Consider the following 14,575-nt stretch of genomic DNA (forward strand, 5'->3'; position numbering starts at 1 on the left):
CAAATTCGCTAAAATATTCCATGACGTTAGCAGCAAACATTGTAGACGCGGGAAATTTTGTTAAATTTCATCTTTAAGGGAAGAGGAAAAGGTGTGCTACTGTAACGGTATCGGGGAACAGTAACGATATCATTTATATTAGAACATATACCCTTTTCGTCAATAATTTCCATAGGATGGCACTATACTTTTTTAGGACAACGAGCTTTCAAAGAGTCATGTTGATGTTGGTATGTAATATCCATCGAGATAAAGTGAAGTGTTTTTCCCCCTAGCCAGTTTAGCTATCTTAAGGTCCAATATCTTTTCTTGGTGACATGCAGGCGCCGAGAACTAGATCTTTGAATCATGTAGGGGATGAGTGCGAGATATCTTGTTATACTGTATATTATGGTATTAGTATATCGTGTCATATTATACCAACCCGTTAACTCTTACAGGATTTTCCAAAAATGGTGCATATGTTTTGTTTCTTGTTTGACGGAAATGCTATCGAAAAGTGAAACTCGCATCCCAGGTGAGTACACTGCTTGACAAAATTAACATAACGCTTAAAAAACGTGGTGTAACTGGTGCAGCTTGCGATGAAGCAGGAAAAAAATTAGTATTGTTGTATACCATAGAATAACGATGAAATAAGGAGAGAGTAAGAAACTTCGTATAACAATTACTGAAATGGTCACATTACAGAAGTCGATACAAGATGCTCGAAAATATGGGAACTGACATCAGCACAGCGTACGATCCCATCCAACGGCTAAACAGGCCTGATACGAGTGAACCATGCTCGATATAAGAGTGTCTATAAGATTCTATGGCAAACAAATCCGATTAGTGATCGAGCAGGTACTGTCGGGATGCAATACGGCACCCAAGGGGGAGACTTACACATGGTCGATCGGATTTAAGTCTGGTGATCGTCCTTGCGGAGGCACTCATTGGATATCTTCTGTTTCAAAGTATTCCTAGCCCACTTCAGTAGTCCACAGTAGCATCGTCACCGTTCTCCCCACACAGGGTGGAAAAGGCCCGGGTTCGAATCCGTCGATGACACGAGGAACTTTAAAGGGCTTTTTTCACTCCGTGGAAGAGTTAGTCGGTTTCAGATGTAAATAGCAAGGTTCCCCCCCCCCTTCGTCAAGCAACACAGACAAATCGACCATAGAACACAAGCAATTAACAGACATAAGACACAGCACGGCAGATGAATTGAATTATTTGGATGGCCTAAAATAATATACATTTTTTTTTTTTTTTTTTTTTTACCCCACTGGAGCTCGATGTGCGATGACTTTGTCGTGCTTGCATGAAAAGAAAATCTGGGCCAACCGCATTCCTAAAAAAGTCGCATATAGGGTTCGAGGACTTGTTCTCGGTACCTCTGCGCAGTTACGGTACCATTATCAAAAATACAGAGAGGGGTACGGCCGTTGATCATAATTCCGCCCCACACAAGAACACCGCCTCCACTGTATCTTTTTATCTGATTTTGGAGGAATGGTACCGCATCCCTCGTTGATTCCAGATGAAATAACGTCTAGAATCTGTTTGTAGGCTAAAACGGTACTCAAACAGAACTATACCTACCTCATTTATCACACCCTAAGTCACATGTTCTTGGCACAGTTTCGACGAGCTATACAGTGGTTTGTGGTTAATGGGATACAAATCACTGGCTTCCTTGCGTACGGTTCACTTGAATTAAGCCTTCTCAACACAGACTACTTGGAAATGTTTTCACCTGTGGCCTCAGCAACCTGAAGAAACTGTTGATGACAGGACATCCTAGGGTTTCATCTTTCTCTTACAGCTAGATAGTGGTCTGTTCTGGTTGATGTAACCCTCTAGCGACCTTGGCCAGCACTTCTTGTAATGGTTTCTGTCTCCTAAAACTGCCTCCATAGTGCCGAGATGGCACAGTGTGACACATTAAGCCAACGTTCCACTTCCGCCTACAAAGGCCCGGCTGACATCAAGTCGTCCAAAGGTCTACCATCTCAGAGAATCATTAAAACGACGTTGACTTGCCATCCTTAGTACCGGAGATCCCACTGAGCAAACCAAAATAACGGGAATTAAGTGATGTGGTTGCAACTTGTGTTTTTATATGCATGAATAATTTGCATAATGTGCGGCTCCGTAAGGTGGTTGATCAATTTCTATTAGATATCTGGAATTTGCATGCCATGGTGCCTATTATGTCAAATATTCGCATTCGGCGACACTGTTCACAATAAAACATTCGTGAAGAACATTTTGTTCTGTTAATTTTTTCGACTCTTGCAGAGTTCGGTGCATCAAAACTCGTGCAGCTTGCACGAATATTGATGCACTGAACAAAAAAAAAGTAAATAAAGAATACAATCACGAGCTTCTCTCCTCACATATGTAGCCATCCAGTTGATCTTTAAATTTCTTCAAACTGTCAGCCTCACGTATTTGCGGAGACAACTTGTTCCAATGATTAACGATTTGATGGCTAAAAGAAAACCTATAATTCAGTGAAAACCTCTTCCCCTGTAATATTATTTATTCCTAGTTCTGGAATACTTCATAACAGTGAAAATTCTGCCTTTATTCATTTTATCTTTATCAACCCCTCTCCGAGTCTTATAAACCTCAATCAGGTCCCTTCTAAGGTGCCTGGTTTCCAAGCTCTGTATCGCACATAATCGAAGATACTTTCGTCCTTTTTTGCTGATCTCACCATGCGTGTTGCCCTCCGTTAGATCCTTTTAAGAAGTTCAATACCTTTTTTTCAGCTGAGGGCTCCATACTTGGAACAATATTTCAAATGCGGTATAACAATTACCTTATACTGTGAAATTATTTCCTCCTTATCTCTATCTTTACGATAACCTGTAGAGATAGAGATATGACCTCCCTATCTCTTCGGCTGATTGTTCAATAAATCAAAGATCGGACGCCATGCTTTACTGGCAGCCTGTTTACACTGCTCAGAGAACTTCATATCTACCTGTATCATGACGCCTAGATACCTTTCGTCCTCCACTATTTTAATTCCCTCCCACCAACTAGGTAAGTTATTTTGGGATTGCTATTTCTCAAGAGTAAGTAAGACCTTGCATTAAAACACTTTCCTGACCATTCTTGAAACCTCTTCACGTCATTCTGAAGGAACCCCCCCCCCCTTCCATGCTTGGCATTGATCATCAACGACTCATGCGATCTTTACAGAACACACGCAATTGACAAACATATTATATATAGCGCAATATGGCCCATGTGGCAAATGCGCCGAAAACCCTAAAACAAAAACAACAACTGCCAGCAGTTATAGACATAATGACAACTCCTCATAACCTTAGTTGTTTCGAGAAATGATTACGCAGTTGTGAAAAACCACCGGTGGCGCCACAACCCAAAACACTATGCCACTACGATAACCTTAGTTCCTTTAGGCATAGCAGGGACACACCAACATATCGTAGCAATTTGTATAGAATTAATTCTTCTTTCGTATGTATGTTTGGCATTGTATTCCTCCCACTTCTTGATTGCCTTGCTTCTATTTTTAGTACCACACCTACAGAAAATGTTTAAGTGTTTAAATTCCACACAACGAAAATTTAAATATGTTTCAAGAGGCTGAGGACTACGTGTTTCACCCTCTCATTTGAATGATACCTGTTCACAAATTGTTTATACTTACTGTGAAATTATCCTCCAGTGTTCCATAAGGACAGTAATGAGGTGATAATCTACAAAACTTCTCTTTGTCCTCAGGAGCAGCGCACATATGTTCATTTCGTTTGCAGAATTTACTTCTTGAAATCCTACAGAAATATTTAATATTAGAGTCAAATTATTTTAGTGAACAGTTAATAAAGCTACGCTATTACTGTATATACAGTCTTCAAAACTAGTTAGATACACATACAACACCATTCACGTTTATTACTAAGTTCTAAAATCCATAATGCCCTCTCATGTCTAATGCATTTCAAGATCCGTTTCCCAGAACCAATTGGAGAAAATAATCTTAAAGCAATATATTGCTTTTTTTTCGTATCTTGAGTGTTGCTCCTTTATTCATCATTTCGCTACCATAGAGCGATTCAAGCAACCTCTTCTACACCCCATTATCTCTCTCTCTCTCTCTCTCTGGTAGGATGCAGGATATTCAAGTTTAGGTGGACGACGTCACAAAGAAGACAAGGCAACGTTTCTCGTACAGATGATTCTAATCTGTTTTCAATAAATTATTTATTAGGCATAGTTTTTGAAACTTATTTTTCTCTGTAAATTTATTTTATTTATTACTGGGATATTTCTTACATTCCCTTCGTATTTTAAAAATTACGAGCTTAAGAATCATGCGATTCTAGTACAAAATTTAAATGGCCGTAAAAATACAAGAAATTCTGTTTTAACTTACTGATTCATACTGCATAGCGTAATAGCTGGAGATTCCGGTCTAGTTTGAAATCGTACATTAGATTGAAAAACTGTCGGATATTTCCAATATATTTCCATAAATTGGTGTACTTGATAAAAGAAACCTGTTAAGGATAGCAGGAATACAAGCGTTTTTACTGTTCTTTGAGGTATACTTTTGGCTCTCACTATCTGAGGAAGGTTGTCGCTGAGAGATTCTCTCAGCTGCTTTTTGAGATTTTGCTCATCTAGTTCACGTTCCCTTTCTTTCCTCCGAACATCGCAAGCAGAGGCCATAACGATCAGAAGAGATGCTGGAGCAGTTACACATCCAAATTCCAGATTGTTTTATATTTATATGACAAATTAAACATGGCATTCGTTAGGGGTCTCTGATTTCGACTTTCACATTGCTTACCCAATGCTTAAATATCGATATTTTCCAACGCTTGTCATTTGTATTCTTCCTCAATTATTACGGAAATTGGTTTCCTCTGCATTTATGCATTATAATTACCGGGAAAGTTAACTCCCTGATAAACACGAACCGATAGCAAAAATATTAGTATGTTTCAAATACAAACACATTAATGTATTCTTAAAGGCTTATCTCCAGAAGAAATTTTTTTTCGAAAATACAGATTCAAAATTTGTTTCAGCAATATCCCCAGATGGAAATTGGTACTTCGGATGATTACTATAAAACTCATTTTAATAGTCATGATCACTATCAAATGAATAAATTAGAATGCAAATTTCTTTCCATTGACTTAATTATTTGATTGTGTTGAAACCTGTTCCACCGCTGCAATCAGTTGCCTGGTAAAATGTCATTATTTTTATTATTCTTTAAAAATCGATGATACCATGAACTTCAAAAACACGTACAATTCATTCAGCAAGTTTTCGAAGCAAAACTCCTGAGCGTTAGTACACTGAGAGTTAAAAGATCCCCACGAATCCAGTCTATTAGGTACACTTCATTAATCAACCAGTCCGTGAAACCGTATTTTTATTGGGTATCTGTAGGTGGGTCGTGGAAGTGTAATGGTAAGTGGAGTGACTTCTTGAAATTACATTTCATTCAAAAGATGAATTTTAAAATATGACAATCAGTTACAAAGCATCTAACGTGATTGGTAAAATGATAATATACGAAAACAAATTGTTTTCTTACTTTCATTATCATGTTTAAAAGACTGCTGACTTTGAAAGTGTACGCGACCACGAATTTCCAAATCTACTCTGTAAATGGAGTTACCGGATCTTCTTCGATCTTTTCATATGTATGAAACGCATCTAATCATTTATCGCTTTACGTATTGCTCTCCATCGAGATATATCTGGAAACAGTAACATTCTCCACTAAAACAAAGTTTATACAAAATTTGTACAGTAATACCCCGACTTACGCGAACTCGGAGTTACGCGGTTCTTGGTTTTTTCGTTTGGTGTATATCTAAAATTAGCTTACCAGTGATTTGGAAGTCAAATCATAAAGCTTGGGTGACAGTTTCCGTTTTTGAGGACTGGTTTGGTCACCCCTTCATACCCGAAGTCGAACGTTATTGCAAGTCTAAACAGATTCCATTTAAAGTGATGCTTCTTATTGACAATGCACCCGGTCACCCTCCTGCCACCCTAATTAATTTCGACCCACTTGTGAAAGTTGTGTTTTTGCCTCCAAACACAACCAGCTTGCTTCAACAGATGGACCAGGGAGTCATCAAAACATTCAAGGCTTACTACACGAGGCGTTCGTTTGCACGTCTGAATGAAGCTATGAGACAAAATAGTGAGATATCTGTTAAAGACTTTTGGAAACAATTCAATGTTTTAGATGCCGTAAGAATCATTGAAGAATCTTGGGATGAAATTCACAAAAAAAATATTGAATGGTCTCTGGAAGAAACTTTGTTCATTTTTTTTTCAAAAACGAGACGAAAACAACGCCAGAAAGTGATCATGTCGCTCATGTGATAGAAGAAGTTGTTAATCTTGCCAGGCAATTAGATTTGGAAGTCAATGGTGATGATATCAACGAGCTGTTGGATTCGCATAGTCAGGAGCTGACAATGAATGAACTCACAGAGATGCGTGAGCAAAACGTCACTGAAGTATCCGACACTTCAGACCCAGTTCCACCAGAAAAGCACATGACAATTGCAAGTTTGACAGAATGTCTCAGCTCAACTGAAAAGGGCTTAAAAATTTTAGAACACATAGACTCCAACGAAGAACGCGCTATAGCTACAGAGCAAGGAATAAAAAATTAACTTGCTACGAAGAAATTCTTCGTGAAAAAAAGGCGCTGTGTCGTCAGACGAATTTGTTAGATTTTATGAAGCCATCGACATCGAAATAACTTTTTTACGTAACTCATTTATTTTTAATACATATTTTGTATTAATATGTATAAAGAATTGCAATTTTATTAAATATTTTTCTTCTAAACTAGTGTTTTTGTTTTTCCTTGGCCCCAATTAAACAAAATTTATATGTATTTATATGCAAAGTTGTACCCCGACTTACGCGAATTCGACTTAAGCGATTTTCGTCGGACCCACCTATCGCGCAACTTCGGGGTATTACTGTATTATTAATAATTTAAAAGGCATCGGCACTTTGAATCAGTGTAACTTTCATTTTGGAACAAATTTGGTACGAAGTAGAGAAGGGAAGAAGTCAGGATTATTTAGTGAGACAAATCGCGAATTGCTGGTAAAGGTAAACTGCAACCATTATCAACCCACTGCAGGATGGAAGCCTCCTCAACAATTTATGCTGAGGGAAAATCGACCATAATCTGCCACGCTGGTCCAGTACGGGTTGGCAGATCGATCGTATTTATCAGTCAAGGGCTTGAACCGTGGTCTACTCAAAGAGCATGTGCTACTGCACCCCCGCTTTGACCACTCGGCTACGGAAGCCAAATTGCAGGTATTGGTGGTCAAAAGGATCCTTTAAGAATCGCGTTGAGGCTGTTTGCAAGTAAGCGCTTTGCCACAGAAGAATGTTTCTTGGTATCATATAAACCTTCATTTCATTGAATCGTGTTTTCCTCGGAGGGTCAGGCAATCAAATCGTTATGCATATATCCCACTACTGGTTTCATTACTACTTTGTTATTGTAGTAGGGTTTAAGTAATATCAGCGCTGACTTTGAAAGTGTACGCTAAGGTCATATAGCTTCGTACATATTGTCTGTAAATTGCGTGTGTTCTATGACCGATTTTCTATTTGCTATATGACTCTTGTCAAAAACAAGAGTTTCCGGGTAAAAAAAACCATACTACCCTCGCCTGAGAACGATTAATTCAGCCACGTTGCGAAATAGGACCATAAAAATTTCCTCACATCATCGACGAGATTCGAACTCAGCTATTTTCGGCCTGGTGATTCTAGCAACTACGCTACACACGATGGCTCTTTGCTATGCGTAATACAACACGTGGTATCAGTATTAGTAACGTTCATACGAATATAACACTGGTCAACAAATATTTTCATCGGGGAAAATATACTTGGATTAGATAGATTGGATATTAATTCTAAATCTGTTTTCGTTTTGCCTCTCGCAAGTTTATTTTTTGTAATGAGGCCGATTATATGAACATGATGGGTCTGATTATACAGCTCACATACCTATTCGGCCAAGGTACGTGAATAAAAAGTTGAAAATATACGCAATGTGATCAATTAATGATTTTTATGAAATTACGCCACTATTATTACTGATACGAACAGTATACGGTTAGTTGCATTTTATTTCTTTTTATTTTTAACCATCCTCTATTTTCCTTGTTGTATTTTTCGATATGGTTACTCATTCTTGTTTAGTTTGTTAATTTATTTTCATTCTTATTCTCTCTTTTAAGAATATGTGTTTGGTTAATAAATTTATGTAAAACTTTACTTAATTTGAAGTTTTCTGCTTAATTTTACTTAGTTTGGTTTGGTTTTTATGGTGCATGGGCGACTAAGGTCATAAGGTGCAATTTTACTTAGTAAATGTTATATCGCATATTTGCATTTCTTTTCGACTTGTCAAATTGGACCATCGGCATCTAATTTGCATTTTGTCTTTCAGTGTGAGCTATTTTTTTTTAGTTATTTGGGAAATTATATTTAAGGAGTGTTTTCTGCCGATATGTCTGTAATGATTGCTCGCAATGAGGCATCCATGGTTGTTTTCCTTTAGCGAGCCATAACAAAAATGCGAGTATTGGAGAATTCCCATAGGGCCGATGCCTTCTGAAAATCTGTGACTTCACTGAACTTGAAATGCAAAAATTTAGCGAAAGTGGAAATGAAGATTTTAATATTAATAGTGGATAGTTCGATCGCTTTAAATGCAATTTCCTGTTGAAAATAACTTTACAGAGAGAAATAAAAGCAAATAAAACAACAAGAAATCAGTTCTTTCTTTAAGAAAGATGTCACCGATATCAAAATTCATGCAGAAATGAACAGATGGCCTTTTTACTTATATATATAAATAAACATGGAGTTTGGCGATTCGAGAATACGAATATGAGGGAAAGATGGCAAGACGTACATGGCAGTGAGGAGGGGATTGAGCAGCCGAATGACATGCTTGAAATTTAATTCCCCATCGGCAGGTTAACGTTTCTATCATTAGTATATGAAATATTCCGCAGGAATATTCTAGTAACAGAGTCTTAGCAAAGATCGATCAACGCTGCTGCCAACGAGACAGAGAAGACGTTTCTACATCTTAGTTGTATATATCTTTTGGGATCCACAATGATATCAACATTAAACTCCTGAAAATAGGTATAGACACCTCTGTGGACAAAATAAGACGATCTGTTGGAAATGACGAGCAGATGCTCCTCTGTAAGATCCCAATCTTACAACTCCAGTAAAATAATAAATTTTTGTAAAATTTTGAAATTTATTATATTTTAAATGGACAGCATTAGGCAAATTGCTTGCGTTTCCACAGTTATTTGTTTCAGTAAGAGAGCAGATTAGCGTTGTCAATAGGGGGCCAATTCGAACTAAAACTGAACAATAGGAGTGCCAGTTAGAAGCCGTTTTGTTTACAGTAAATAGAGAGGGAGCTGCACTGAAGAAAGTGAACAAAGGGACCCCCCCCCTAAGAAATTAGGAAATGGTTAGGACTCCAAAGAAGAAAGACCCGGAATGGAATTCTAGAGAAAGCCAAGATTCGATATTATAGCGCTGAATAAACAGGCCGATCCCGAAGTGCACTCTTATAAATTTCAAGGGCGGTCACTTCAAAAAGGCGTAACGAAAGGAGTAAGTGAACAAGGACGGTCAGAAGAAGTGTTCCAGAAATTTCTAAGCATCCAAATGTCCCTGCTACGACTAAAGGAGCCCGACCTACCAGAACGTGGGCCGAGACAAGAAAAAGAATTGGGCGAATAAGAATAAATATGAAAAAGAGAAATTAATGGTGATTGGTCAAGAAATGGGGAAGAGGGATGAACAAAAAGGAGAAACAGAATCTTTGGAGGGGGAGACAGATTTTTTTTTGGAAGTGAGAGTGAATTTTTGGGGAGTGAGACTGGTTTTGGAAGGTGTGTGGGGAAATTTTCGGAGGACGGAGATTTTTGAAGATGGGAGTGAGAATGGGGCCAGAATAGTTCAGTGGGTATTAATAATAGTAGAGTGAGGGGAAAGGATTAAGAAGAAAATCGGCTCGAGTTCCAAGGAATGGCCAAAGCAGCATCCCAGAAGCAAAACCCTTGTATTGCGGAGAGAACCAACAAAGAGCAGTCCAGAGATGTGTGCCTAGTGAACCAGTAAAGGCCAGGCCCAGGAAGACGACCGCTGGAAAGAGACGTGAACCCCCATCGAAGTACAGGGAAGAAAAGAGAAGTAATTCCTGAAATTTTTGATTATGCTAACTGGAAAAAACGGGGAAAATGAATAGGAATGTTAGACAATGAATAGGTTGAACTGAATACTGTATTTTAAAGGAAATGGGGGAACAGTAGTAGATAGAGAGGAAAACAGTGAGAGAGTGTTACCCACCTGTACTAAAAGCATATGTAAAAGAATGTATTAGATGTTATTGTTATTTAACAAATAGTCTGTGCTCAGAGGGAACAACCAGTTTGTTCTTATCCCACTGAAGGCTCCGAAGGGCCAGGGAAGGATCTATGCGAAATTTGATGTTGTCATGTAACAGGAGAGAGATGGAATGTAAGGTAATTATATACGTGTGTGTGTAAATATATGTTAGGTTGTAAGACACTTTAGGGAAGTAAGCCAAAGATAAGTTAAAGGAGAGAGAGAGAGAGAGTTTCCACTATTGGATGTTGTAAATCGCTTTATTAGAAAAGAAAGGTATGTCTGAGTTTATTAATTTTGTAGAGTAGAAAAGGGCTATGGGTAATTATATAATCATGAATTATTTAGTGTTTGTAATTTCTTTATGATCCTAAAGGTGAAATAAACTTTGTTCTGTTGTTAAAATATATGTCTCATCATGCAAGAGAAATACACACAGCTCTATAGTAAACAACCGGACTTATCCTGGATTGGGGAAGAATAAAAGAAAATCCTCATTACATGGAATCTTCTGACGCTGAAAAAGGTAAAATTAAAATAAATTTAGAGCAGCAGATAACTTGTGCACCTTGGACGGGAAGTGAGGACCTCTGTTCCAGAATTTAAATGTACAGCAACAGCCTATTGAGTTCCAAGGTAAGCTGGGGGTATTATAGAGACAAAATAGTATCAAATAAGATAAAAGAAAGACGCAGTTACCACACCTCTAAGGGAATGGTGTCAGCGAGAACTTGAAGGATAGCAGAAGAAAGGGTACAGCAAGTACAAAGCAAAGTTGGCAAAGTTGAACACTTTCCAGTTTAGACTGAATTATTTTAAGGACAGCGACCCTAAAAAAAAGACCAGCCGCATATATAATTATAGGAATTATAACCGTTTTATACAGCAAAGCCAGTTTGCATTCATGTTTACTCGCTTCCATATTTGCTGTACTATACCATAGTTTACATTCCATATTTACTTACTTCTTTTGCTCAACAAAAATCTGTGTTCTTAAATCCTCCATCCTCAGAGCATACAGAATTTGTAAAGAAGAAGATCTCCAACTAGAACTACAAACAATAACTAGGTTGCCTTGAAGAACCGGTTTCATCTCTATGTTATTCACAGAGCAGTAGAAGACATCTCCAAGACCTTCACATAATCCCAACCCAGCAGGGACAGAAGAACGCCATATGCATACCTTACATACCAAAAATCAGTACAAAAAAGAAAAAGCAAGTAAATATGGAATCACCACCGTTTTCAAGAGTTCGGCCTCCATTAAGCAGATACTAAAATAACAGCACAATAACCCGAACAACTCTGGAGGTTCTATTTATAAAATAGACTCTAGGTGTGGGGGTACATACGTAGGAGAATCGTATAGAATATTCAGCTGCAAAATCAAAGAACATAAAAAAGATGTACATATAGCATTTCAACAACACTAGAATCCTCTCTACAGACAATCAATACAACAGAAAAAAATTTAAAGGAGCCTTCTTCATAAAAATGTTCGGAGCCTCATCAATTAACGAAAAACAAGGAATCGAATTCAGCCCTCAATATTTCCTCCTTTTCAACAAGAAAATAGAAGAAGAAATGGTAAAATGGGAAAAGAAATTAGTCCCGATATCCGGAAGAGCAGCCCACATACAACCCCCCCTCCAGAACCAGGCTGCACAACAACCACATATGATCGGAGTATGAGAGCAAAGTTCACCCCAGGGCTTCCATTCCAACAAGACCCACTTTTCAATTCCAACAAGATCCAGGATAGAAAAATTTGATATCTTCCTATTGGTCCACTTAATCAATCATCTATAAATTAACTGTTGGTAGCACAGCACCTCTTGCCAGTATGTACATCAGGTTCTGGTAGAGTCGGCAAGCAGGAGTCTGTCGGCAGGTAAGAATTTAATCTTTATGTATTTTTATCCATATGTATTTACTTATTTTTAATATCTGTTTTCTACTGTAACCAAAACGAAAATTTAACAGTAAACACTTTAGACTTAAAATTCACTAATAATTATTATAATATAATCCAAATTGTAACCCTTTCTATTTTGCTACCCTAACAATATGGTTTAATGATGAGTATCGGTAAGATGTATGAAATGTCACCTTAAATGTATAATGGTTTGGGCTATAAGCTTAATAAAGTACTTTATTAATTTCACGTGGTATAAGAGTGGTAATTAAAAATAGTAATCAGTCTTTATGGCCGATTGTTTCCTGTTATTAGAGAACAGTATATGCATGTTGAACTTCTTTCTCCTGAAAGCCAAAAACTATTATGAAAGATATTAGTAAGTATTCGGCTCCTCTATAATAAAGCTATTAAATATTCGATTTCTAAAGTAATTTAACATTTTCTAATCTTTTTCTCTGACACAGGAGTTTAATATTCTAAGGAAACACAACGATCTGAAAATGATAATATAATGTTATATCTATGGAAATGGCAGTAGTCAGCATAAAATAGAGACAAGGACACACATTCTCTCTCTCTCTCTCTCTCTCTCTCTCTTATTGCAAAAATTGCTTTTTGAATCTTATCTGATAGCGCTTTTCAGTTTCTATGATTCTGAAAGTTGAAAAACAAAGAAGATATATTCGTTCTATAGCGACTTTGAAATAAAGTTTCAATATTTCAGGAATATATAATGTAATTTTACAGCAACTACTGTTTGTAACAGGCACCAGAGGCCGAAAAGAATGTTCCTGAAATGAAGTGAACAGTTATGAAACCCACTTGTTGTAAACATAACTTGTTGTCATACAAGTAACTTTTCCTGTTGTAATAAATATACCATTCACCGCTTTCTAAAAAAATTTAGATTTGTCATAATTTGCCTGCAACACAGAATTTTAATATTCTAAGAAATCACAACAATAATCCGAAAATGATAATGTAATATCATATATGTATGGAAAATTCAATATAAAACAGAGGACACATACACTATCTCTCTCTCACTACCTGGTAGCTAAACTGAGCGCAACAGTCATTTCCAATCTCACACTACTTTGCAGTTTCTATCAAACTAAAGTTTAAAAGTAAACAAGATATATTGAAGCTACAGCGATTTTTAATAACGTTGCGTCAGCATTATATAATGCAATTTTACAGCTGCGACTGTTTGCAACAGATGCTGAAGACCGAAATGAATATTATGAATTTTAATATCCAAAACTATTAAATTCGGCAATCAGTTAGGCAGATTTCAAAAAAAATAGCTACGTCTAGACATCGCTATCACGACGTAGACAATGTCATTGCGGTAACCACAATTTGTACACCTGGCAGTGTGTCGCTCAAAACGAGAGCAGACAACATCATCTAATATTTCCAAACGATCCGATTCAGACGAATTTACACTCTCTAACCTTCTTTGACAGTGGCATGTGTGCAGCAGTCATGAAAGCCCACCTCAGGTGGAAATGAAGGAAATTTCACTCCCCATTCCATCGAATATACTAGGGTTTCTAAACGAGTTGGATCTCGGGTGACGTTAGTAACTATGCAGTATTCGAATCAATCACCGGAAGAGAGTGACTCGTTGCTGGAAGTGTAATCGTCAGCAATACCCATCTGCAGACGAAGGCATTTCAAAAATTTCAGGAGGAGCCCAAATTTTACACGTTTTACTAATCTCTTGGTGTAAGGTAAAGGCGTGAGTTTATTACAATTCATCAGCGTGCAGATGCAGTCCTTTGACTATAAGAATCCATGTTGAATTGTGAGAATAAGACACGTACATCAATTTCTGGTCCTCCACACACGCTAACCTACTTATTGTAACCAATATGTTCTGAAAATGTACAATTTCAGATTTAAACACTAAACTTCTTGCCATTAGGGGTAGGACCAACACAACACTGGGTACTAATGCTACAAAAACTATTATTAATGCCACAGTTCTGACTCGTTTATCCAGCATGATTCAGAATATCCTCTGCGTGTGACCAGAAATTGTTTTCGTCGCTGATCCTGTATTTTTTAATATATAGTCTATAATATAAAGTTCAGAACAATCCACATTTTGCAACTCAGAGGAGTAAATTCTTCCTGATAGTGTCTTTAGAGATTTGTCGATTAACTGGTAAGTCAAAGGCGATGGGCGAT

The sequence above is a fragment of the Mastigoproctus giganteus genome, chromosome 11 (genome assembly GCF_048544385.1).
Source record: "Mastigoproctus giganteus isolate SK-2022 chromosome 11, ASM4854438v1, whole genome shotgun sequence".
NCBI classification, from domain to species: domain Eukaryota; kingdom Metazoa; phylum Arthropoda; class Arachnida; order Uropygi; family Thelyphonidae; genus Mastigoproctus; species Mastigoproctus giganteus.